Source organism: Ictidomys tridecemlineatus, chromosome 5 (genome assembly GCF_052094955.1).
Source record: "Ictidomys tridecemlineatus isolate mIctTri1 chromosome 5, mIctTri1.hap1, whole genome shotgun sequence".
Classification (NCBI taxonomy): Eukaryota; Metazoa; Chordata; class Mammalia; order Rodentia; family Sciuridae; genus Ictidomys; species Ictidomys tridecemlineatus.
The window spans coordinates 17,169,584-17,194,902 of record NC_135481.1 but is presented as its reverse complement, the minus strand read 5'-3'; the positions used below and the strand labels follow the sequence as shown (position 1 = coordinate 17,194,902).

Below are 25,319 nucleotides of genomic sequence, written 5' to 3'. Positions count from 1 at the left end.
TACCAGCCGGCAGTGTATAACCCCACCTCAATTAACTGGAAGCTTCAATTAACTGAAAGGTGCCAAAGCAGCCAGAGAGGTTTTGTTTGTTTGTTTTACTTTTTTCTTCTCCTGAGAAGCAGCTCCGAGAACTGGCTTCTGTTCTGATAATTTATTCAGCTTCGTTCCCCTCCCCTCATACCCACTTCTGAACAAGGAGAAGGCCTTTAGGACTGAAGATCCTCAAATCTTGCAAAATCCCAATAAATGCAGAGAGATTTGATCCTATTCATCATAATCCACTTACCCAGGCAGGAAAGGAAAAGGGGTTTTGGTAACAGGCCCTGGAACAGAGAAGGCCTTTTCTGCTTACCCGCCAGCTCCACTCCTCAAGGCGAGATGGAGGCTGAGGCAGGCCCCCCAAGCCTGACCCCAGCTTCTCTCCCTGGCTTTCTGCTCTTTCCCCAGGCTGACCTGGCCCACAAGAGGCTGACACTTTTAATACGTTGAATCACCAATAGGTAGAAAAGGGAGAGCTTGTGCCAAGCCTAAACCATGCTTCCCGGGGCTCTAATTCTGTGGTGTGCCCACAAATTTCTAAATTTGCTGGAACACACACAGGGACTCAATGAGGTGGGAAGGATGGGAGGCAGGCCAGAGGCTGGCTAAATGCTGGCCTCTGACACACACACTTGGCTGCACCAAGATGGGGAGAAGGAAAAGAGAAGGGAAGGGGTGGGTGGGGTGGGAGAGCAGCCTGGGCCCGGGTGTGCGCAGCCTGCGGTGACACTGGGGCTGAAAGTTTGAATTCAAGTGGGCACTGGGGACTGACGTCATATCTAGTGCCTTGAGGGCATTCGCTAAGAATACTCTGAAAAGCCCTTGTTGGATCAGAACTGGATACAGAGTCAGAGTCGTGTTCCACGCACACATGGGCCACTGCGCATCTTACTGAGAACGGGAGCCAGGAAGGGGTGAATGGATTCTTCCCAAGTGCTGGGCTGATGCAGGGTTCATCTCACTGAGTCCTCGCTGTACCTCTACAAGGTAGCTATAATGATCTCCGTTGGCAGGTGACAAAATGGGAGGCTCACATTTGGAAGAGCATGACCTAGATGTGAGCTCAGGACTTACGACTGCTTGTCCATCACTCTGGTCCATGTATGTCCTGCCCTTTGGACTCAGGTATGCGTGCGTGCATGCATGGTGCTTGGCTGGGTAGGGATGGGGGGGGGTCAACTCTACAGACCAGAGTTTCCTGCAGGCTCACAAAATTTGAGCAGAGGTGTGGAAGGTGCTCTGCTATCGTGAGGAAGGCTGAGCTGGGCCCTGTGCGACCTCCTTGGTGCTCCCTGTCCTGTCAGCCAGGGCTCCTCAGCTGAGCCATCGCACCCAGAAGGTGACTGAACTCTATTTTCTCCATTCCCTCCAGGACAGTGCAGTGACCATTCTGCAAGCCCAGGAGAAGAGTCACTTCCCTACACATACAGATGTTGCAGGGCAGAGGGCTGCACGCTCTCCTGAACCTGGCTGAGAAAGTCCCAATGGTCACCAAAGTGAGAGGAGCAGAGAAGCCACGAGACCCTGTGACAGAACTGCACAGAGTGCCACTCCAGAGCACAGCCCTGGCCTAGGCAAGGACACCAGACCTCCGGGACCAGATGAGCTTATTTCCCAATGTCCTCTGTATTTCCCTCATGTCCTCTCTGGCCCCGGTGACCTTCCTTTCAGTACGCCAGGCTTGCCTCTGTTGTGCTATGAGGAATCAGGGAGAGGTGTGGTCAGGCCTCCAGAGGGGATCCACTCCTCGCTCCCCCTGCTTAGGGTGAATGGCAGGGGTCACAATGACTGGCAAGAGATCCAAATGGGAAAGACAATCCCAGGGTTCAATAATCAAGCACACGATCCCCAGTGGCCCCTACTATCAAGGGTGTAGATTTTCTGATAGCAGGGGTCAGTTCCCCTGCAACAGAGAACAAGGGTTTGCACCCCAGGAGTGAGCAGTGCCCCTGCCATGCTGGGCTCCATACAGAAAATACTCTAGTATCCTAAAGAGCAAGAGTTCTACCCTCCTGAACTTTAAGCCCTGCTGTGAGCCTGAGATGTTGGGAGGCACCCCAGGCAGCTGGGAGGGGGCAGCCCATGGTGGAATCCTGCAGCCACCTCTGCTTGGCTCTCAGCAACATCTGGCTGAGCAGCCGCCATGGCAACATCTTTGCATCAGAAAGGACATATCTAGACAGAACAGGCGCCCGCCAGCCTCTGCATCACTCCACAGAGTGGAGAGGAGGATGAAATCGCCCCGGGGGGGGGGGAAGGCAGAGCAGACATTTATTTCAAGCCAATTTCACCCACTGTGGAGCAATCACTAAAGCCAAATGGTAGACCTGTGCGAGTGTGTGTCGCGGTGTGTGATGTGGGAAGGGAGGGAGCAGATGCAATGCCAGCCTGGCACAGGTGCTGCAGGGAAGGCCTGCAAGGGGCGGAATCTGCAATTAAGGCTATTCATGGCCTCCAAGGATGGTCTGAGAGGAGCACCCAACCCAAGGTCAGGAAAAACAGCCCCAAGACTGAGACTCCAGAACAAGGTCTCTTGCTCAAGTCTGCCAATAAATTAGCTGTGTGGCCCGAATTCAGTCGCTGTTCTTCTCTGGTCTATTTCTTTTTTTCTTTTAACTTTTTTCATTGTAGATAGACAAAATGCCTTTATTTATTTTTATGTGGTGCTGAAGATCGAACCCAGCATCTCACACATGCTGGGCAAGTGCTCTACCACTGAGCTACAGCCCCAGCCCCTCTGATCGATTTCTTTTTTTTTTTTTTTTCTTTTTTAAATACTCTAGTTGGGCACAATATCTTTATTTTATTTATTTACTTTAATGTGGTGCTGAGGATCGAACCCAGGGCCTCGCATATAGTAGGAGAGTGCTCTACCGCTGAGCCACAACCCCAGCCCCGATTTCTTAATAAACAGCTTCAAACACTTTTCAAGTGCCTGGTCTCATCTGAGGAGAGGACTTGGACTTAAAGGGCGTGAGTTTGAGTTTTCCAGTGACACCCACCAGTCATGGCACCATGGGAAGAATTAATGGATTCTCTGGGCCTCAGTTTCTCCATTTATAAAAAGAGGTTGACTGATAGTCCTGTCATTTAAGAGCCCAATTTGGACCCTAGTGAAGGTCCTGACAGCATCGCAGAGTTCTCAGTGACTCAGGGCAGCAAGAGCCGCTGGGGAGAAGGGTTCCCTCCCAGCGCTCTCTTGCCTGGCCCCATGCCACCGTCCAGAAATGCTTGATAACCCACCAAAGACTGGATCAACGGATTCAAGAACAAGTCCCCTGTTTTTGCATCAGAAAATGGAAGCTGAGATCAACGGAGATCGGCCCAAGTTCACACCGCTGATAACAGGGAGAGCTGACCTCAAATCCAGGTCTGTGAACCCCCAATCCAGAGCTCACCCCACTCCGCCATGCTACCAAGGAAGGGCAGGGAGGCCTCCAGCAGTGCCTCCGCGGCTGGGCAAGGCAGAGGCATCCCGGGGACAGGTGGATGGTGAGGCCCGGGGGCGGGAGGGCCTGCTGGAGTCTGGGCGCCTCTGACCTAGCAGCCCCTGGCTCCCCCATCCCTGCAGTCCACCCGCACACGCTGTCCCTATGGACGCTTCCTCTCCTCAGGCGCAGGGAGAAGGGCTGCCAGTGGCCAGCCAGGCTCTCTCCCTGCCACCTTCCTCAGTCTCTCCTGCAGGTACTTATTTTCCTCCTCTGATGAGAGGAGGCAGAGGAGGCAGCCAACTCCTGAGGCAGAGGTGTCACAGGCAAGCTTCCGGAAGCTAATGTCGGAGCCTGGGACTCTGCCCTTGGCTCTCAGACCCTCTGGATGGACCTTCCCAGCCCTCCCTCCCCAGGACGGCGGCACTTCTGCAGAGATGACCTCTGACCCCGTGCACAGCCCACCTAAAAGAACCTGCTACAGATGAGGCCCCTGAGGTGGGACCTTGAGGGTAGGAGTTTGAGGAGCAGAATGGGGACCAGAGGGCACAGAAATGGCAAGAGGGAGCTCAGCTTTTCCTCCAGCACCTGCTCTGGCCCTGAAGAGCTCCGAAGACAAAACTCAAGGCTGCTCCATCAGAGGGCTCTGGTCAGGGGTGGAGGCTCCCCCTGTGGGGGCCAAGGAGGACACTCCTGGACAGGATGTCCAGCTCCCCCTCCCAACACGCACGCACGCACGCACGCACGCGCGCACACAGCCATGGTACCTATCATGGCTGCACGTTAGAATTACCAAAGGAACATCTTGAACTACTGAGGTATGACCTCGATCCAGACCTACCAGAACCAAGTTTCCCTGGGAGGATCTGGAGTATCAGTTTTGTTGTTGTTTTCTTTTAGAGCTCTTCAGGTGACTCCAACGAGTAGTCAGGGCTGAGATCCACCCACTAGGAGCATCCAGATGAGAACCCACTGGGAGCTTTCTCCCTCCTCACCCTAGAAAACAGACACCCCCCTTTCTCCCCTCCCTGCCAACACTCTGGCTAAGCTCTGGAATCACAGGGCTCCCCATTCCATCAAAGTACCACTGGGGCCAGGCTCAGGGGCACATGCCTGTAATCCCAGGGGCTCCGGAGGCTGAGGCAAGAAGGTCGTGAGTTCAAAGCCAGGCTCAGCAAAAGCAAGGTGCTAAGCAACTCAGTGAGACCCTGTCTCTAAATAAAATACAAAAAAGGGCTGGGGATGTGGCTCAGTGGTCGAGTGCCCCTGAGTTCAATCCCTGGTTCACCCCCGCCCCCCCCCAAAAAAAAAGTATCACTGTGTGGCAGAAACAGGGGTCTGCTAAATTGTTAGTGAGGTTACCTGCCATCTCCAAGATGCCATCCAGGCCCAGGTGACAGGGGAAGCAAAGTCACTCTACTAGGACTTCTTGGCCCCTCCCCAGAGCACCCACACACACACCGTACAAGTGCTGGGGGCTCCTATCAACACCACTTAAACCCACCCATACATGGGTACCTGGCAAACCTCCAGCCCTCCGCCTCTTCCGCGAGGCCCCTGGGCCCTGGGCAAGGATGTCACAGCAAACAGTAGACAGAGCTGATGGCTCAGGAGGTGCTGCAGATATCACTGGGGGAGGGGGTAAGGAAGCACGATGGCCTGCGTCCCTGGGCAGGCACTGAGCTAAGTCCAGGTCCTCTGGCATGGAGAGCCCTGCAGAATAACGACCCCTGTTCCTCTGGCCCAGCAGACAGCAGCGTGGATGGGAGGGTGCAGCTCACTGAGCAGAGGACGGAGCCCAGAGCCCCGAGGTCCCCCCACGGGGCCTCCCTCCCTCTCCCTCTTCTAATGAAAACTCTGAGCACAGCAATGAAATTCACCCTAATAAGCGCTCATTAGAAATATGCTAATGGGGAGGAAGCTGATCTCATAGGTCCTGAAATCCCAAAGGGACAGGAGACGAAAAAAATTCAATATTGAGTTTTGTCTCATTTCAAAGCCACTTTCAAAGTGGCCATAAATCTTCCCGGTGCCATGACATAACAAGGAGCTGCCAGCTGCCCTGATGTTCATAATTAGCAGTTGCCAGGCACCAAACTGGGGATACCTGACTTTGAGTCCCTACTATGTGGAGAGAGGGAAGAGGCAAGCTGAGCCACCCCCATCCACCTAGGGGGCCTGAAGCTGCAGAATGTGCCAGAACAGCAAAGCTCAGGAGCCAGGTGCTTGGCTCTGGGACAAGTCCCTTTGAGGTGACCCAGCGTCAGCTTCTATCTGTGAGATAGGGAAAAGCACAGGTCCCATGCTGGGTCCTGGGAGAGCCACTTTCAGGAGATGTCTGGCTTACAGTTTGGTGGTTAAGAAAAACACTCAGGAGTCAGAGCTGGTCTGAATCAGCGTGCTCATTACCAGCTGAGTGACTCCACACAAATGACTTAATCTCACAGAGCCTCTGTTTCCTCACCTGCAAATGGAGATGGCAATTGTATCCATTGTGAAAATCAAATGAGATAATTACACATTATCTCAGGAACATTGTAAGTACTTACCAACCAACTATAGCTGCTGTCACTTACTGGGTACACAGAAAACAGTAGCTACTGTTTAGACTGCTGTCTCCCTGGCTCCTTCACACCCTCCATACACTGATGAAAACCCTGGGGTGTTGTCTTACATCCTTTTTAAACTTGCTGGGCAATTTGGTGAAATTGACATAACTTCTCTGATTCTTAACTGATTGTTCTACAAAGTGAGGATGATAATTCTCACTCCAATCTACCTCTAGGGTGGTTATAAAGATAAAAAAAATAAATAATGCAAGCCAGGCGGTGGTGGCGCATGCCTGTGATCCCAGGGGCTCACAGGATCCAGAGTTCAAAGCCAGCCTCAGCAACTTAGCGAGGCCCTAAGCAACTTAGTGAGACCCTGTCTCTAAAAAAACATAAAAAGGGCTGGGGATGGTACTACTACTACTACTACTACTACTACTACTACTAATAATAATAATAATAATAATAATAATAATAATAATAATGAAAGTGAAGTGCTTTGAATGTATCTGGAATGACGTGAGACAATACCCTCATTCACCTTTAGCAGGAAGGCTATTCTAGATGCTGTGGTTGCAGCAAGCCTTTGCAGAAGTGTCCACACTTCTCCCAGGCAACAGTGTCAGCAAACATGTTTTAATTCCTCCTGACGTCTAACTGCAGTCCCTCCTATTCCTACTTCTTCTTGCTCTGCCCCTAAGAGAGGTGGAGACAAATGGAAGTCGCCATTTGGATGGAGGAACTCATTGTCTACGACAGCCTGGTTTTTTTTATTTCCATTTCGACCTGGGCTGATATGCTGTCTGTCCTACTGTGCATGGCTTCTTGGGGTCTGCCACTTGAGCTAACACAGTGTCTCCACCCAGGTCAACGGGAGGGTCCACTGAAGACACGGTATCAGTGAGAGGCTGTTACCAAGTTTCAACGCTTGCTGTCCATCTCGGTGCTTATCTGTCTGTGGCCCCTGCTGTCAGGGTTGGTGTGAGTCCAGGGAGCTGGAGACAGGGGAAGCGAGGAACAAACAGGGATCCTCCGCCTCTGGCCCTGTACTACGTGCAAAGTCGGAACACTCCCTGGGGCATATTCCACCCCTCACCCCCCGCCCACTTCCTGTTTCCACCTCCTCCAAGGCTGAGTGAAGCTCCTTTCTGAACACTCGGCTCCACTCCTACAGCCATTTTTTCCAGGGCAGGCATTATGTGAACACTCTTCCTGACCTGTCCTGGATTGTCCCTAGAGTCCCTTCAGCTTTCACTGAGACCCAAAGATGAGCCTTAGACATCTCCTATGTTCTAAAGCCCACCCACGGAGACCCAGTCCTTATCAATATGGCTTCTGTCCTTCTCTCTGTTCCTGAATTCTAATAATCTTCTCCAACTAGCACCCTCGATGGTGACCCAGCCCTGTGTCCTTGCTGTGCCCTTCCCAGGGACTGGAGGCCATGGCCTTCACCCAATAATGCACTCCACATCAGAGCACCTGCTAGGTGCCAGATAAGGCAAGGCCTCATACATAAGGTGTCAGGTCACATTCCAGTGGGAGAGAGAATAGCACGTGGCCAAGAAATCACAGCGTCCATGAGAAGACCAGACTGCAAGGCCATTGCCAAGGGAGGGTACTGGCTAGAGGAGGGAGCTGTATCTGAGACTGAGGGAGGCAGAAGCGTTGGGCAGGTAGGGCAGGACCACTCTGGGCAGAAGCCCTGGAGGTGAGAAAGAGCAGGTGCATTTGAGAGAGTAAGAGTGGCCCGCACTGGCCAGCGCAGAGTGTGAGGCACCCGATGGTGCCCGCTAAGCAGAGAGTGGTCAGCCCCAGACAGAAGGCTAAATGCTTCGTGAGCAAGGACTGTGTCCTCTGGGGAATGCACAGCCATTGAATGGTCCTAACTAAGGGACCTATTTGAACTCAGTTGTGTTTTCAAAAAATAATTTTCTAATTAAAAAAAAATTAAGTGGATAAAAGTGAAGAATGCTCACTAACAGAATAATTTGGGGGAGGGGAAGTTGCCAGGGATTGAACTCAGGGGCACTCAGCCACTGAGCCACATCCCCAGCCCTATTTTGTACTTTATTTAGAGACAGGGTCTCACTGAGTTGCTTAGCTCCTACTGTTGCTGAGGCTGGCTTTGAACTCACGATCCTCCAGCCTCAGCCTCCTGAGCTGCTGGGATCACAGGCTTGTGCCACCTCACTCGGCTAGAATTTTTTTTTTTTTTTTTTTTTGATGCTAGGCTTTCAAGGAATATGTGGTGGATTAAAAGAACTGGCGAAAATTTGTGCCTGTACTACCCATGTGCAGATTTTTTGCTTGTCAGGATTCCCCGAGCAATACAGTGTGACAACTATTTTCATAACATGCACATCGTATTGGTGTTTGGGTAACCCAGGGATGATTTAAGGTGTAAGAGAGGATTGCGCAGGTTACATGCAAATACCCCGTCATGGCATAAAAGGACTTGAGCAACCACAGACTCTGACACCTGAGGAAGCAATGGGATCAGTCCCCCTTGGAAACCAAGGGACAACTCTAGAGTTAATCCTGTTTTTATAAAGCAAACAATTTCCTATAAACGTGTGTGAGGGAGAGTCTTGCACGGCTGTAGTTGTGTGATATGGAAGGATGTTGGCAGGGATTCTCGAGTGGGCAGGGAGGGTATGATGTGGGGGGAGCAGGAGGAAAGCAAGCTAGGGGAAAGCTTTGGAACTAGTGACCTAGGGGCTGGAGTTGTGGCTCAGGGGCAGAGCGCTTGCCTAGCATGTGAGGCCCTGGGTTCGAGCCTCAGCATCTCATAAAAATAAAGTTATTGTGTCCATCTGAAAAAAAAAAATTTAAAGACCAACCTAAAAATCAAGTACACTATGACCCCATCTATGTGAAACTATTTATATGGAAACCTTCAGGTCTCAGCTTTTCCGCCCCATCCTCTGTCTGGTACTCCTTTGCAACAGCCTCAGAATGTAAAAGGAAACTAGGAGCAAGGGAAGTAGCAATCTTCCTGAGATACAGAGACAAGGGGTGGGGAGGGGTGGGGCAGGAGAGCCTAGGGTGCCATATCCCATGGGGGCAAATCTCCAGGTCCACTCCAGGGGCTGACTCCCCTGGGCCTGGCACACCTCTCATCACTGTGTCCCTTACTGCTGCCCATCCAAGCCACTGTCTAGCCCTCTGGCCAGTGTCTTCACATCTGCTCTGCCCCAGCTGTTGATGGGGGGACTGAGGGCAGAGAGGCCATGGGCAGGTCTGCCACCAGCTTCCTGGTCGCCTTCCCTCCCTGCCCGAGATCTCAGGGCTGCCATCCCCAATAGGAGCACAGTTTGCTCATGGCCAGCATCATCTCCCCGACTGTGTCACTCCCCCGCTGTGACACTTGAATAATGGCTGATGCAGGGACACAGCTCTGCCATGGCCCAGCCAGAGGATCTTGGCCAAGTCATCCCCTGCTTCAGGGCCTCAGTACCCTGAGCAGGAAGGAGATGCCGGGAAGACCCGAGAAGAGAAGGAGAGCAGATGCCTAGCATGGGATGGAGCCCAGGGTCTGTGCCCACGGGAGCAGCCCCTCCTGCTCCCTGCCCACTCCTTGATGGTGCCTCATCCTCCTTTCCTACAATGGCCACCCTAGAGCACCACTGACCAGGCTCAGCAGTAGCATTTTTCTGGAAATGTTCCCAAACCCTGGTGGTCATAACACCAGATGGGCTTGATTCCTGACTCTGCCTTGTATGACCTTGACAATCACTTGATCTCTCTGAGCCTCCACTTCCCCCACTGTACGATGGGGATATTACAGAAACCTACTTCAAGGGGTGGTTGTGAGGCTCAAGTCACTGTCTGCCATCAGCCCGGCCTGGGGAGGAGTCATTCTTAATTATCACCGTGGTTGGTGTCCATGGATCTCTTCAGGCGAAGCCTACCTTCCTGTCCTGCCCCCCTGCCCCTCCGCAAGCCACCTCCTGAGCTGAACAGACCCCTCTCTTCCCCTCCCCATCAGCATCGCTCCACACGCAGCCCACTGGGGCTCAGACAAGCCTACTGAGTGGGAAGCTGTCACACAATTACAGAGGTTAATGGCAGGATGCAATAAGAGCGAGGGACCCAGCCCACTCCTAAACACAACCGATTAAGAAGCCAGCATCATTTTGTAATGGAGCCACTGATAGAAACACACTGTCCTACTTAGCAGTTTGGGAGCCGGCAGGGGAGGGTGGCCCAAGACCCTCACTGGTGGCCTCAGTGAGACTTCCCTGCCTCAGCAGGCCTCACCCAGCACTGTAATCTTCAGAAGCAGGAGTGGCCTTGGGCCTAAAGGAAGGCCCTTCCCGCCGTTCCCTAGAAGGCCTGCCTGCAGAGCCCCGAGAAGTCAATTAACGGCATCTGGCTAATTAAAGCGAGATGTTACACTGCACTCCTTGACTCAGCCGGAGCTGTGGGGGAGCCTGGGAGAAGCAGCCCCCGCGTCCCAGCGGCTCCCTCTTTCATGTGGCTCCGGGGAGACAAAGCTCCTCTGATCCCTTTGCAAGCTCTGGTCCCACCAGCCCCAGAGCAGGGGGCCGGGCCACCCCAGGGAGGACAGCAGTTCAAAGCCAGCCTGGCAGGCATGGGGGAGTCCACCTGGGATCAGGAATAATTAGGGCATTCCAGACCCTAAGAATCAATAACATAATTAACAAATATTGTGCTATTTCTCAGAATCTTGCTACGAATTATGCTGTCTTTGATCATACAATGTTCCCTGACTGTTAATGACATGTCATGTTAATTACCAGAGAAAGGGAACTACTCGGAAGGAAGACTTCCTTAGAGAATAATTAATATTCTTTGAGGAGTCACAGAGCCTGTGAAGGAGTCCCCTCAGTAGTGATGACATGAATCGCGATAAGCCTGCCTTCCCTGTGCGTGGGACAGAGTGGAGATGGGACTATGGGGCAGGGAGCCCTGGACTGGGGTCAGGACACTGGCTTCAGGGCCTGCTCTCTCACGAACAGTCGCTCTCCCTCCCGGGACTGGGTTTCTGAGTTCCCAGCAGGTCACCACCTCTCCTTCCAAGTCAATGCCCCTGAATTCTGCAGTGAGGGGAGAAGTCCCAGCCTCCTGGCCTTCTGGGGGTCCTCAGTTTCCCTTCCTGCTCCTCCAGGTCCTCACTTCCTACAGCAAACACGTGTCTGAGGGAGAACAGGTCACTCACTCTGATGGACCCATTTCCAATAGACAAGAGACTCCAGTAGCTGTGGGTGAATCGTTCCCAGCTCAGGGAGCCCCACTTCCCACTTCTCCTTGGAGACCAGGAGGGAGCTTCCAGCTCCCTTCGCAGCAGGCCAGAGGGCAGGCTCTGGGGGCAGGCTGAAGGGGAAGCCAGGCCAGTCACTTCCCCACTGGGTGCCCAGCAGTGCCTGGCTCAGAGAGAACAGCAGCCACAGGCACAGCGGCTTGCCACGGGGTGGGGTGAGGAGGGTGCCAGAAGCTGCTGCAATCCCCTCTCCCTGCAGCCTGGACGGCCCTCACCTGCTTCCTGGATTGGTATATGGGGGTCCTAATTCCACAGCATGACCCCTTCACCTGCTCCCCTTATGCCCAGCTCAGCCTGGGCACTGCCAAGTTCCCAGGACACACAGGCCTGTCACCAAGGAGGGCGGTGATGTCTTGGTGAACAGGTTCCTGTGCCTCCCTCTTTGGTGTCAAGGCTCACCCCCACACAGGGGCAGCCCCAGTGCCGTCAGGGGTGGGGAGGGAAGGAAGAGGGCTCCCGTTTTCCAGAAACAAAGAGGAAAAGTGAGAGCAAGTCCATGAAGAGCTGGGCAGTCCTCCTCCCCCTCATTCAGGACTTTTCTGGGCAAGTCACCTCCCAGCATCATCTTCCAAGGAGGAGAAAAGAGAAATTCTCTGCAGCTTGGCTCCCTGGAGAGCATCTGGGCACCCACTGCCACCTGGCACTGGGCAGGCAGTCTTGTGACCACTGACTGTCCCAAGGGTTGTGTGTATCCACAAGGGCACAGTGAGAGGGCAGCAGTGGCTGCCCTCATGACAGGGATGTGCCCTCCATCTGCCTTCTCCTGTCAAGGGAGGGGAGATTTTCAGAGGTCCACAGGTGAGCCTGACGGGCAGTGGAAACCAGGCTCCAGGGCGTGGGTCCCCAGTGGGAGATGCAGAAGGCTGCTCCCCTGCTGCTCACAGGCGGCCCTCCTGGTGCCCTGCCCACCCACCCATCCTCTCCTGCTCCTTAGTCCTCTAGGGGAACCTGGGCCACGCCAGACTCTCCATTCACCCTGGCTCCTTCCTGCTTCCCACGGAGGCTCTAAAGTTCAAAGGGCTCTGTTCACATGGCTCCCCCACTCCCCAGCTCCAACAACTCACTGGGGCCAACAGGTGACTGCCGTCAGGGTCTCCTTGGCACACCTGACACCCAGGAAAGAAAGCAACCGGGGCTCATGTTGTGATCTGGAGAAGCACTTCCCGCCCCCTGGCCGTCATACCTGACACCAGGTGCTCCTGAGCAGGGAGGAGCCACTTCTCACATGGAGCACGGAGAGGTGCTGGGTCTCGGGCTTTAGAAGCAGAGTCTGAACCCAACACTGGTTCAGTTTGCCCCCTACGCGCCCTGGGCACTCTGCAGTAGGCCTCAGTCACCTCACCTGACAGGTGAGGATCGTGGGCTCCTGTATATGAAGCACCTGCTCCATAGGGGATGCTCCCTAAGTGCCAGCTGCCCTGATCATCGCACTTGCTGCCTCCGAGTTCCATTAAGAGCCTGGATGAGGGTATTGACAGCTCCTGAGGATGGCCACCTGCTGCTGGCCAGCTCCCCACCAGCTCCCAAAGACCAGCGTCTCCAACGACTGGCAAAACCCCAGCCCCGACACCCAGCGATGAGTGGCTTTGCATGAGACAGGCAGTGCCAGCAGGCGTGGCTGGAGTAAATGACAGCGTCACCCTTGCTCCCCGCAACAACAACATCATAACTGTCAGAGCAATTTTCCACATCAGTAGTTTAACACCTGAACTGTAGCTGCACTCCCCCTCCCGCCACGCTCCTGTCCTCTCCCCCCATCGGGCTGCGCTGATGTTGCCCCATCGTGAGCCACTTCTTGCGGGATTGGTGGCGAAGGTGCTTGCCCCCAGAGCCCCGGGGCTGCAGAATTACCACACTGGCTGAAGAGAAGAGAGGGAAGGAAAACCACAGGCCCCACTCTCCGACCCAGCATCTGTCAACATCTGGGTTATAAATAATCCAGAGATTTAACAGCCATTCCAACGTCAGGCTGCCTCCAACTTCCTGTCATAAAGACGCCCTTATTAATTTTTATTTACTCGGGTTTGTATTCATTTTCCTAGAATGCGTCGCAAAGTTCTAGAGGAATGTGCCAGACGTAGTCACCTCCAAAATGTGTGTTGGAACCTGCCCAAGGAAGACACTCACGTGGGGGGGGAGAACAGTTAAAATCTCTAACAACTCCTGGGGCAGAGGAGCCGGCCACGCCTCCTCTGCTGGCCCAGAAGGTGGCCCCTCAAGGGATGAATCTCCGTGTGGTCTCAAGGGTGATGGGACCCAGGAAAGGGCTTGGGGTGGCAGAGAGGCAGCTCTGTACCAACCAATGGAAAAATATTACACACACACACACACAAACACACACACACACACACACACACACACACACCAGCACAACACCCCACACACACTCCAGTGGGAACTCCCTGTCGTGATCCCCGGGGAACATTGAGCTCCGACAGCTGACAAGATCCCCTCCAGGAGAAACCGAGTGCCCAACTACAATCAAGAGTCAGGACACCAGAGCTAGAGGGATCATCCAGGTGATCTTGGCAAAGTCTTCAGTTGACAGACGTGGCCACACCGAGGCTGCCCAAGTTCACCCTGGGACTTGGCAGGGCCTGAGTAAGACTCCAACTACCCTGTCAGTGCCCACTGCCCTGGCTGTCACCAGGGCCAGGGTCTCAGGTCGCCACACTGTGTGGTTATCGGCTGGATGGGAAGGCACACACAATGGTGCCACCTCTTCTGGGTTAGAGCTGGGAGGCAGGACGAGGGACAGCCTCCAGGTGGGAGACTCTGCCACGCCTGCCTCAGGTGGGCAGACTCTAACATGCCAGGCTTGGGAGCTTGGGAAGAAAATAACCCCCAAATTCAGCCTGCAAAGTGGACAGAGGTTAAGGGGTCAAGGGTCAGGGTCACTTCCTGGCTGATTTCCTCCAATCTTAGGGCCACTCCCATACAGAAGTCAGGCTGAGCTTTGTCCATGAACTCCACTGGGTTTCCACCTTCTGCCTCCACCTCCCACTTGAATGTCTAACAGGAACCTCAAATTTAACATGCCCCAAACCTGATCACCCAAAGCTGGCCCCTCTTGCAACCTTCCCCACTTCAGTGGCTGCCAAGTTCTTAGTGATCCTTGATTCATCCTCTCTCCCTCTCTCTTCTCCCTCTCTCTCTCCCCCCTCCCTCTCCCTCTCTCTCTCCCTCTCTCTCTCCCTCTCCTTCTCTTCCTCTCTCCATCTCTCTCTGTCTCTTCCCCCTCTCTCTCCTCTCTCCCTCCCCCTCCCTCTTCCTCTCTCTCTCCCTTTCTCCCTCTCTCCTTCCCCCTCCCTCTCTCCCTCTCTCCCCCTCCCTCCCTCCCTCTCCCTCTCTCCCTCTCTCTCTCCCTCTCTCCTTCTCTCCCTCTCTCTCCTCTCTCCCTCCCCCTCCCTCTTCCTCTCTCTCTCCCTCTCTCTCTGCCTCTCCCTCTCTCCCTCTCTCCTTCCCTCTCCCTCCCCCTCCCTCTCTCCCTCTCTCCCCCCTCCCTCCCTCCCTCCCCCTCTCTCCTTCTCTCTCCCTCTCTCTCCTTCTCTCCCTCTCTCCCTCTCCCTCCCTCTCCCTCTCTCCCCTTCCCCCTCTCTCCCTCTCTCCCTCTCACTCCCTCCCTCTCTCTCTCCCTCTCCCCTTCCCCCTCTCTCCCTCTCTCTCCCCTTACCCCCCCTCAGCACACTGCTGGCCCTCTCTGGAGATCACACCCTGAAGCTCATCTCTCTTCCCACCCCTGGGGCTTGTGAGCTGAAGGTGATGGCTCCACCCTGTCCCCAGCACACTGGCTCTCACCTGGATACTACAATGGCCTCCTCACAGGTCTCTCTGATGCCACCCTGATCCCTGGCTCTATGCCCCCCTTCAGGTGACTCAGCTGTGGGGAGCAAATGTGGAAGACGAGGGTGACAAGGCCCCAGAGTGGTGTGACCCCCCCCCAGGCCGGGACTGTCCTTCCCACACGGGACCCTGTGGGGGAGCTGCCAGGTCTGTCTTCAGTGCACACATCTGTCCCCTCAGAGTATGTGGCCTGGACTCCTGGAGTCTCCATGTGGGGAGGGAGCTCAGAGTTCCCTGAGCCAACTTCCTGCCCAGCACACGGGTCCTGTCACAGCAGTCCTGGGGCGGCCCCTGCCTGGGCTCAGAGCCCTCTGCTGCTGGGACCCTCGCACCTGGCCAGTTCTCATGTCCCCCAGCAGCCTGCCACACAGAAGTCCTGCTGGGCTCCACCGAATGTCTACAATTAAACATCGGTCCCTTCTCATGGGCATAGCCTCTGAGGGGGGTCACATAAGCACCATGTTGCATCACTGGCCCCCGTGTCCCCTCTGTGGAGCCTCACCTGGACACAACAGGCCTTCCCTTGGAGACGGACACAGCGGGGGTCCAATGGTGGCCCTGTGCTGTGCCAGGCCAAGGCAGGCCAAGGCAGGGCCCAGCCCCCAAGAAGAGGCCTCCCTGCATCAAGGTCCCTGTTTGGAGTCTTCTGGCTTCCACGGCTGGGCACCCTGTTGTCCCTGTCCCCTTCCAGTCCCCTCTGTTTTTGTTAACCCAGATATTTACTCAAACGGGAAATTAAAGTCCCCTAGACTGGTGAGCTCACCATAACCTCTGCCCAAGACGAGGGACCCCTGGCCCAGCTTGTCTGGCCAGCTCCCTCAGAAAGCCTCAGGCCCCAGCTCCGTCCCCTCCCAGGAGGCCTGGAAGCCACTCATCAGACACGTCCAGAAGGAGGCCCATGCCTCAGGTCTGTCCCTCTTCACCGCCTCTCCTGGGCAGGCTGTGCTCCCAGCCTGGCCCGACCCCTGGGGACCCGGAGCCTCACGACTCTCCAGCTACAGAAACAGGCCAACGCTGGGCTCCCAGGTTAGAGGGGAATGACGGGGACTAAGGACATGCTGGAAACTGACAGCTCCTGGATCAGAACACTCCACACACAGACGATGGCCCCCGGGTCATACACGGCCTCTCTAGGGGCGAAGGAGGCCAGCCTCCCTCCCTGCCACCAGGGGCCAGCACGGCCACTCTCCTGGTCATAGCTGGCAGCGTGGCATTAAAACTTTAATGAGAAAAAAAAATCAACTCTGTGTCATTAGAGTAGGTGAGCAGGCGCACTGTCCTGAGCCGTCACGTCACCTCACACGCCCCAGGCCACAGCAGCCACAAGATCCCACCACTTGGACTGGGTGGCACCAACCCTGTCACTGGTCCTACAGGAAGTCAACTGCTAGGTGGCAGTGGGGGCACTGGTACATGCCAGGCTTTGCACCAGGCATCTTCTCTAGCCCTAACAACATGGCTGCCCGCTGCCCACAGCAGCAACCTGGCCCAGACTCTCCTGCCATCTTTGTCTCCATCTCCTGCAATAATGTCACCAAGACAGGACATTGTTTGAGGCACTTAAGCTGGACTGCCAGTACCCTGGCACCTGCCCTGCAGACGCCTGACGGAGGAAGATAAATATATTTATAATACACAGCGAAGCGAGTAACAAAGACTGCATAGAGTCGCCTGTGACAAAGCCGACGACCAGGGCCAGCTGCCTCAATCAGCTCCCAGCTGAGCCCAGGAAATCTACAGGAGCACAGCTCTGACCTTTGGGGCTGATTTCTAAAGGGAAGGTTAAAGTTTTGCTGCAAAATGTGGTGTGTGTAAGGTTGATTTTTTTTTTTTTTATTTTAAATGAAAGAAGAGCATGAGGTCGCCCACATGCGCCCATCCGAGGTGTGACCGGAACACGAGAACAGGGATTTATTTTAAATTAATCCACCGATGCGCCTCCTGCTGTTGCCCCTTGAAGTTCTGTTCCTTAGGTGGGACACACCTGTTTGTCTGATAACAGTGGCTGCGTGAACCAAGTGCAAATGGGCTGGAAACATTATGGCTGCAGATTCCAAAGATCCCTTTTTGAAGCCAGGCACGGTGGCGCACACCTGTAATACCAGCGGCTCGGGAGGCTGGGGCAAGAGGATCACGAGTTCAAAGCCAGCCTCAGCAATGTAGTGAGAGCCTAAGCAATTCAGTGAGATCCTGTCTCAAAACAAAGTATAAAAAAGGGCTGGGGATGTGGCTCAGTGATTGAGCACCCCTGAGTAAAAAAAAAAAATCCCTTTTTGGTAAGTACATTGCTGGAAAGGTACTAAACATTAAAAATGTCACTTTTGAGCCCTGTGTCATCTTCATCTCCTTAACTAGAACAGCTGTTAGGGGAGTCTCGAGTTGGAGTCACCCACGGGTTTTCCCCTCTGTGCTGTGCAATCAGTAGTCAGAAGCTTCGCGCGGAACACTAAAGCAGTTTGGTTGAACAGGAGTCAACCATTTAAAAATTCTCCTTTTCTAAAGGCAGGATTCACGGACTCACGGCCCTCCTTCCTGCCAGATGGGACCATCTGGACCCAGCCTCAGCACAGAACCTGCCCACTCTGCGCCTCGGGCTGGGACCAGTGCTGGGGGTGCCAGGTTCTGGCAGCCGCTGCTTGCATTGGGCATAGGCAGCCCTTTGAACCCCACCTGGGATCTGGGTCCCAAACCTGGCTGCACATCAGAAGCCCCCAGGGTTCCTGGGGGGAGGGATGTAGGATCCCGCCCCCCACCCCCACCCACAGCCCTGCTGACGGGGCACTCTCCAGGGAAGGGGCCCAGGAAGCAGGGGTGTGTGAAGATCTCTCCAGGACCCTGTCACAGAGCCAGGCTTGGGAAGCACAGGCCTCACAGGTTTTCACAAGGGACCTAGCAGAAAAATAACTGACCCTCAACGACTTCCTTTGTCTTTGTGTATCTGAAAGCCCCCCACCCTGGCCTGTTTCCATAGCGCCCACATAAACCCACATTTTAAAACCGCCAGACAACCAGCCTCCAAGCTTGACTTAAGTACCCCCGAGTCTGCCACGGGTAGCTTCTCAACTCCAGGTTTTCAGGCCACCCTGACCGGCCTCCTGTGGCTCTCCAAGGGACAACACTTACACTGGTGTTTACACCTCGGCCTGAATGGGGAGGGTGTTTCGCTTTGAGCCTGGATCTCCTTAGGACCTTCCGTGGGCCTGGATTCTGTCGGCTGTATGACATTTTTTCATGACCACGCTGTCCTTTGGTGTCAAACCTTATTCCTCTCACATGGTCGCCGCCTCCACATTCCAGGGGAGAAAAGTGAAACTCAAAGGATTTGAGAGATTTTCTCCAAGTCCTCAGGAGAAGAATTCAGACCACGGGACCAAAGGCCTGGTGCTCTTAGTACAATGAAGAGCCTCTCTGCCCAGGCATGAGAACCCGCCCTGCGGTGCCCAGCCCAGTGGCCACAGCGTCTCTGCTTGAACCTCTCCAGTGACAGGGAATCACTCCTTCAGGGCTGGCTCCACCCTCCCACCCTCAGGTAGCAGGAGACCATGGTAAAAAGCAGGGAGCCAGGAAAGCATGAGGTCCCAGCCCGCAAGGACCAGGCCCTGGGAGACTCTCACCACACCAGAGTCCCGTCTTGTGCTCGCTGGCTGGTGTCGGGAGGTGCTGGCGTCCTTGTGCCCATCCTGAAACACTGGATCCCCCCTCACTCCCCAGGCCGGCGCCCAAGAGCCCCAGGGCAAGACCAAGGCCCCGGGAATGAATGGCCCCTCTGCAGGGTGAGGCCTGGGGCTGGAGTCAGAGGGGGTCCTCTCAGGTACTCGGCTCTGACCTGGCCCATAGCAGTGGCTACCCCTCCACACAAGGCAGCCCACGGCCCCCCACGACCCCAATACTCAGTGACTTCGAGGCACCTGGGAGGATGGGTGGGGCAAGACTCAGACATGCTCAGGAGCCCAGAGGGGTCACGATGGCACCTACTCCGGCCCGCAGGCAGGGCCCGGGCCTCAGTGTCAGCGTCATGGTGCCCTCCTGGGGCCTTCTGGGAAATGCGGGTGCTGGGGAGATGTAGTGGAGCCCAGCAGGAAGGTCACCAGGACCTCCCAGCAGGCTGGATCCTGAGAGGGCTAGAGGAGGGAGGCTGGAGGCAGGTGCAGAGCTCCCAGGCCCTGCCGCGGGCTCGCTGCGCACGGGGCCAGTCAGACAGAAGCACTTCTTCCACGCCAGGAGAATGCAGAGAGAGCCCAAGAGACCCCCGGAAGACTTCAGTATTCCTCGTGGCAGCCGTTCCCTCTCCCGCTTTCTCTTTGCTGATGGAACTCCAATTGGCAACATGATAGATGGAGCCCTGCTGCCTCAGGAGACATACCAGCCCCAAAGGATGAATTAAGCCTGGTAATCTCATCTCCCTTGAGTAGTGATTGGTGTGAGGTCGGCTTTGTCCCTGATCTAGTGAGGAAATGTAGGGAGAAGTCACTACGGGAAGGCGTTATCTCCTTAATGAAAGGACAAAGGCTACTAAGGAAAAGTCCTTCCTCTCTCACCACTTTCTGCTTAGAACACGAATGTGATACATGTTCACAGCAGCCACCTTGGGACCATGAGGCAACCACCACCACAAGAAAACATGCCTACGTCCTTGATGACACTGTGGACCCACTTCATCAGCATCATGCAACCTCCAGAAATCTTACTATGTGAGAAATAAATATCCCCATCTGTTTAAATAGTTGGTGGGTTTCTTTTGTTTGCTCAGAACTAAATTCTATGCTGAGACAAAATGCATGTGGATCAGGCCGACTTATTTCTAAAGTCATTCATTCATTCAACAAGCATCTGTTGAGTGCCTGGTCTATGTGAGGCTCTGTTCTGGTCAGTGAGGGGACACACGGTACTTCTGTTCCAGATACACTTAGTGGGGACAAAGAGGCGAACAAGAAAATAAATAAGTGGCAGATGTGTCATGCGGCGATGGGTGCCATGACAGCACGAAGCCGGAGGAGGGATCTGGAAGACCAGACTGAGAGAAGCCGCTACTTGAAATGCTCTGATGGCGCTCGCAGGACGGGTGCTACCGCAGCCAGGAGGAGGGCCGAGCCCTGCAGGTCAGGGCACGGGTGGGCAGGCCCCAGTGCCGATGGGACGGCACAGCCCAGGGGAGACGCTCCCTCTTGGAAACAGCCCGGCCGGCCCAGGAGATGCTTGAGGAACATGCAGTGCGACAGGATCCGATGAAGATCTCAAAAGGTCCTGACAGGCCGAGCCGCTGGCTGACAGGGCGAAGATAAGAGGTGGCAGGGATAAATGGACAGGGCTATGCTTTGGGTCTGACACATCAACAGCACAGCCCGGTGGGGAGGGACGCCGTGGGGAGGAGCCCTGCAGGAGGAGCCCGGCCAGCAAGCGCTAGGGGCAAAGCCAGCCGCAGCCTCCGCCCGGGGCCCAGTGCGTGGGCTTGAAGAGAGGAGGGTGCAGGGCCCAGGGCTGCGGCTGCAGGCCACAGCTCAGTCAGAGGGATAGGGCAGGCCGGAGTCCGCCTGGGGAGCAAGGCCAGGCGAGGAGCCCTGGGATGGGGCCGGAGCCAGCTCTCCAGGGACACATTCATTGTCTTAGGGCCACTCCTGTGCCGGTCACAGCTGGTGTTGGAACACAGCACCCATTTGCCTGCAATCACACTGCAGCCACCTGGAACCTTGTGCCAAGTACCGCGGTAAGAAGTCGCTGCACGTGACCCACTGGGGACAAATACATACATTTTACAGGATGCAAAGCTCTACAGAGCCTCCTTCCCAACCTCTGTGGCAACTGACCTTTACTAGGTAGGAGGCAACTAAAGCTTTCTATTTTTCAATCTAAAGTGAGTTGAAACCCACTTAGCGGATCCCATGCGTGACCCACTCACGACTGGCCACCGCCACATGGAAAAGATGGAAACACTGTGATAAGTCCACATGTGGGAGGAAGCCAAGACAGGGGTCAGGACAGCCACCCTGAGAAGCAAGGCTCCAGCTGAGACCAAAGAGGGGCTGGGACAACCAGACAACACTTTAAAAGAGAACATCCGGATGGTGGGGAGGTGCTTGCTGCCGCTCAGCTGCATGCCTGAAAATGGTTCCAAAATAGTGCAGCATTGCTTAGGAATACTGTACAGCATGGTAAAAGGATGCTGAGTGCAAGAAGCCAGACTCAGAAGACTGTTTGCTGTGTGACTCCATTTATATGTGGCTCAAGAGCAGGCTGAATTAGGCCTAGAATGTAGCTCAGCGATGGAACACTTGCCCTAGCACATACTGGTTTCAATCCCCAGTATGGAAAAGAAAAAGAAACAGGTGAAAGTAATATACAATGATAGATGCAAAACCTGAGAGTTCTCTGGGTGTGCAGTAGGCACTGACCAGCAAAGGGCGTGAGCCACCTTCTAGGGTAATAAAAATGTATCTTGATCTGAGTGCGGGTCCTACGTTGAACCCATTTGTAAAAATTCATGGAGCTATATATTTAAGAATCGTACACTTTGCTACTTATGAGTTATACCTCAAGAGGAAAGGCAATATTTTTTTTTCAAAAAAGGAAAGAAATGGGGAAAAAAGAAATGTCATTGAATTACTTCTCAGGTTAAATCCAAAAGTCACACAAGGGAAACACTGTGTATAGCCAAAGCGACCCCTGCAAACCTCTGAAGTCACCCAACCCCATAACCCGTCATGCAGTCTCAGGTCTCAGCTCCTCAGGAAGGGCCCAGCGGGAGGGGGATGGAGCAGGAGCCCGAGCCTCTGCCTCCCACCCAGGCTGCCTTCCAGGGAGCCTCTTTAATGAGTCTCTCCAGGTACAGGGGATTTGTCTGCTGGGGCGGGGATTAAAGGAGCTGGGATTCGAGGAGAGCGGAGAAGTTAAACAGATCCATGAGTCTATCTTTGGGATCCTTCTATTTGACCCCAAGGAGAAGAAATACAATGGAAACTCTGGGAAGATGGATTCCAGCTTGATGGACAGAAGAAGCTCCCCATAGAGGGCCTGGCGGCCGGCACAGAGCTCCCTGTCAGCAAAGGGAATGCGCAGGCCCAGGGGACCGCACGGGCCCTTTCCAGGCTGGAGCTTCTGAGTGACCGCATCTCCTGGCTCCCTGTCCTGGGCCCGTCCCCTCAGCTCACAGCTGCCTGGACGTTCACTCTTGGAGCTGGCCAGAGGGACTGCCAGGAGGCCAGGTGGCCGTCCTAATGGAAGATGGCTCCGCCACCCGGAGGATTTACAGCCTTCCTCCTGAGTTATGGGAAGGCGGGCGGAGCCCGTAAAAAGGAGCCGTCCCGGCCACGCGCTGCGCGGGGCATCAATCAGAGGCGGCCTGACCACTGGAGCAGAGTGAAGATCCATCTGCTGCTCCTCACCTATAAATCCTCCTGCCTGCGCCGGGGGAGCAGCTGTGTCATACTCCAGAAGAGTTTGTGCCATAGTTTGAATTCCAGGATGTCAGTGGGGGACAAGGGAGAGAGAGGAGGAGCCAGCTGGACATGGCGGCTCTGCTGGATCCCATCAGAAGTCCTTCTTCCTGAGGACAAGGTGGTGGAGACAACATTAAAGCCAGAGTTAGGTGACCCAGGCTCAAGTTCTAGCTCCATCTCTGACTTTCCAAGGGCCTGAGCAAGCGCATGACTCTCTGGCTGGGCCTTATTTTTCTCTCCTGTAAGATGAGGACAAACCGGTCTGGTACGTGTCCTATGGGCCTTGTGGAGTTTGGGCCAGAGGACACCTTCTTCAATAGATGACCCGTCCAGGGTCCACTCAGACCCCAACCCTAGTTCTTTGCCGTCTTTAAAAGCCCTGCCTCTCTAGGGGCCGCCCCTTCCTAAGACAGAACCCTGGGGAGCTGACAGAATTTATGGCCATACAGAAGGTGCTCCATAATTCCTGAGCTAAAAAGCAGTACATTTGTCTGACAACCAGCGAGAACGTTTGAAACTGGAACTGGCCCAGGAACCCACGGCCATCTGTTTGCCAGTTCCAGGCAGGTGACAGTAGTCGCCCACAGCTGTGCCCACTGGAGAAGGGTCTGGGGGACAGGAAGGCCAAGAGGCCACAGCAAGCTCTGGCTGCAGGAAGCCTCCGACCCGCTGGGGGCCTCCCGGAGAGCGCGGCAGGCTCGTCTTCTCAAGCTGCAGCCACCTCAGTGCCTTCCCTTCCCCTTAGAAGGGATATTTTCAAGAGTCGTCATTTTTCAAGAATTGGGGTCTTAGTTACTGAGAGAAACAAACCAAACGGGGTGGAGCGGCACAGGGGCCAGCCTGGGCATCTGGCAGATGTGGGTTTGAATCCCAACTTCCACCACCCCAAGTCCCCGTGATCCTGAGCAAGACAAGAAACTTCCCCGAGCTGCAGGAAAGCCGGGGCATGGAACCGTCCAACCCAGCACCAGCCAGGAGTTGTGCCCCAGAACAACCCCAGGGGATCCTCGCCGATGGTTCCAGAGACTCTCAGTCTACTCACCTTTCCCCCCATTTCATTTTTACAGTTAAATAAGGTCCACGGAACAAGGGCTCTGACAGGTCACATGGCTGGACAGACAGAAGCCGCACTGCCTGTCTAGGGCCCTAACTTCTAGGCAGGGCCAGCTGCGCTGGTCTGCTGAAAACACCCCACCCCACAAACAGGCTGGCGACTCTTGCCTGTCTGTGGGGTGGGGTGAAGGGTGCCACAGCCTTTGGGGAGGCAGCTTTGCCCTCTGCAGCCCCCTGGACAGGCAGCAAGCTACCAGGCCAGCTGATGGGGCTCCTGCCTCCCTCCAAGCCAGGCTCCTCCCCGCAGCCAGAGCGAGCTCCAGACACCCCACACCTGACCCCATCATCCCTGCTTCCAGCTCCTCCTTTGAGAACAAAACCCTCAGGTTGCCTCCCAGGCTCCGTGAGCAGCCTCCCCTCCTGCTCACAGCAGCCCGGCCCACGCTCCTCCGTCCGCCAGCCCCCACGCAGGTTTGCACAGGCCATTCCCTCTGCTGAGAATGCTTTTCCCTTAAGCTGTTTGCCTGCCTGGGCATCAGCTGCCTCGCCTGCAGGCTGCAGCTCACGTTGCTCTGACCCTCTCCAGGCCCAGGCCGGCTGCCAGGCCTGCCTGCTGTTCACGGCCGTGTGTGGGTGTGAGATCAGAAACAATCTGCTCCTGCCCCGTTTGCTCCGGGAGTCACTGGCCACACGTGCTTAGGAGCACTCGAAATGCAGCTCGTCCAAACCGAGACGGGCTATAGGAAACCACATCTCCTTCATGATTTTTATATTGATTACGTGTCAAAATGATAACAGAATATTTTGGATACAATGCCTAAATAAGACATCTGCAAATTAATGTCACCTGTTTCTATCTCCCTTTTTAATGTCCCTACTAGAAAATTTCAAATGGCCTATGTGACTCACATTTGTGGCTGGCATTGTGTTTCTGTGGCACTGCAACAATCTGTCAGTGCCTGTCCCCACCACCTGTCTCCTCTTCTGTTCACTGGTCTCACGGAGGTGCCCAGTCCCCACTGCCCTGTCCCGTGCGAGGTCTACGCCCATCTCAGGCACTCGGTGAACATCCGCTAGGCTGCCTACCCTGACTTCAGGAAGAGGAAGCCATCAAAGGAGCCACCTGGTCCCTCTGGCTTCTGTCCCCGATCCCCCACCTTCTGCCTAACAAAGACTCAGGCCCAGATGTCTGGGCTCCAGAGCTTGGTCAGGACCAGCAGAGCCAAGTGTGTGAGGAAAGGACGCTCTGGCACCCAGGCGAGAGAGCAGAGCCTCTCTCTCTCTCTCTTTGAAATATCATTTCTCATGGTTTGGAATGAAACCCATTATTCCCAATTAACCTGCTGTGAACCCACGGTTCTCCCTGGCTTGCCCATAATTATTCATCCATAGTAATAGCTAAAGTAAATTCTGGCCGTCTCAGCGAACACTGACATCTCCTTTGGGAAAACGTTCAAAGAAGCCACGTCCTTGGTTCCTTATCTGAAGCTTCCCTGGCCTGTTTGGTTTCATTGGACTTTTCCTGGTTAACCCTTGAGAAGAGGACCTCCAAGACCAGAAGAGCTCCATCCTGACCCTGCGTCGTTGGGGGGAGGCTGCCTGGTTCCCTGGACCTTCCCACCTCACCCAGAGCTGGAGCAGGACAGGCAGGAGCAGGACGGGTGGCTTCCTGCAGCACACGAGGAAGCCA

The 25,319-nt window shown here is 54.8% G+C and overlaps 1 protein-coding gene across 12 annotated transcripts in view; it reads right to left on the bottom strand.

Moving 5' to 3' along the window:
• Window positions 1–25,319, bottom strand: part of Megf11 (multiple EGF like domains 11) — a 322,486-nt gene that overhangs the window by 222,701 nt on the left and 74,466 nt on the right. Inside the window, exon 1 of one of the 12 annotated variants that reach the window (XM_078049432.1) lies at window positions 18,267–18,378. The exons of the other annotated variants lie outside the window; for them this stretch is intronic. The gene's annotated coding sequence lies outside the window, so the exon portion shown is untranslated. Of the gene's footprint in view, window positions 1–18,266; window positions 18,379–25,319 lie in introns of those variants that run through there. 12 annotated transcript variants of the gene reach the window in all.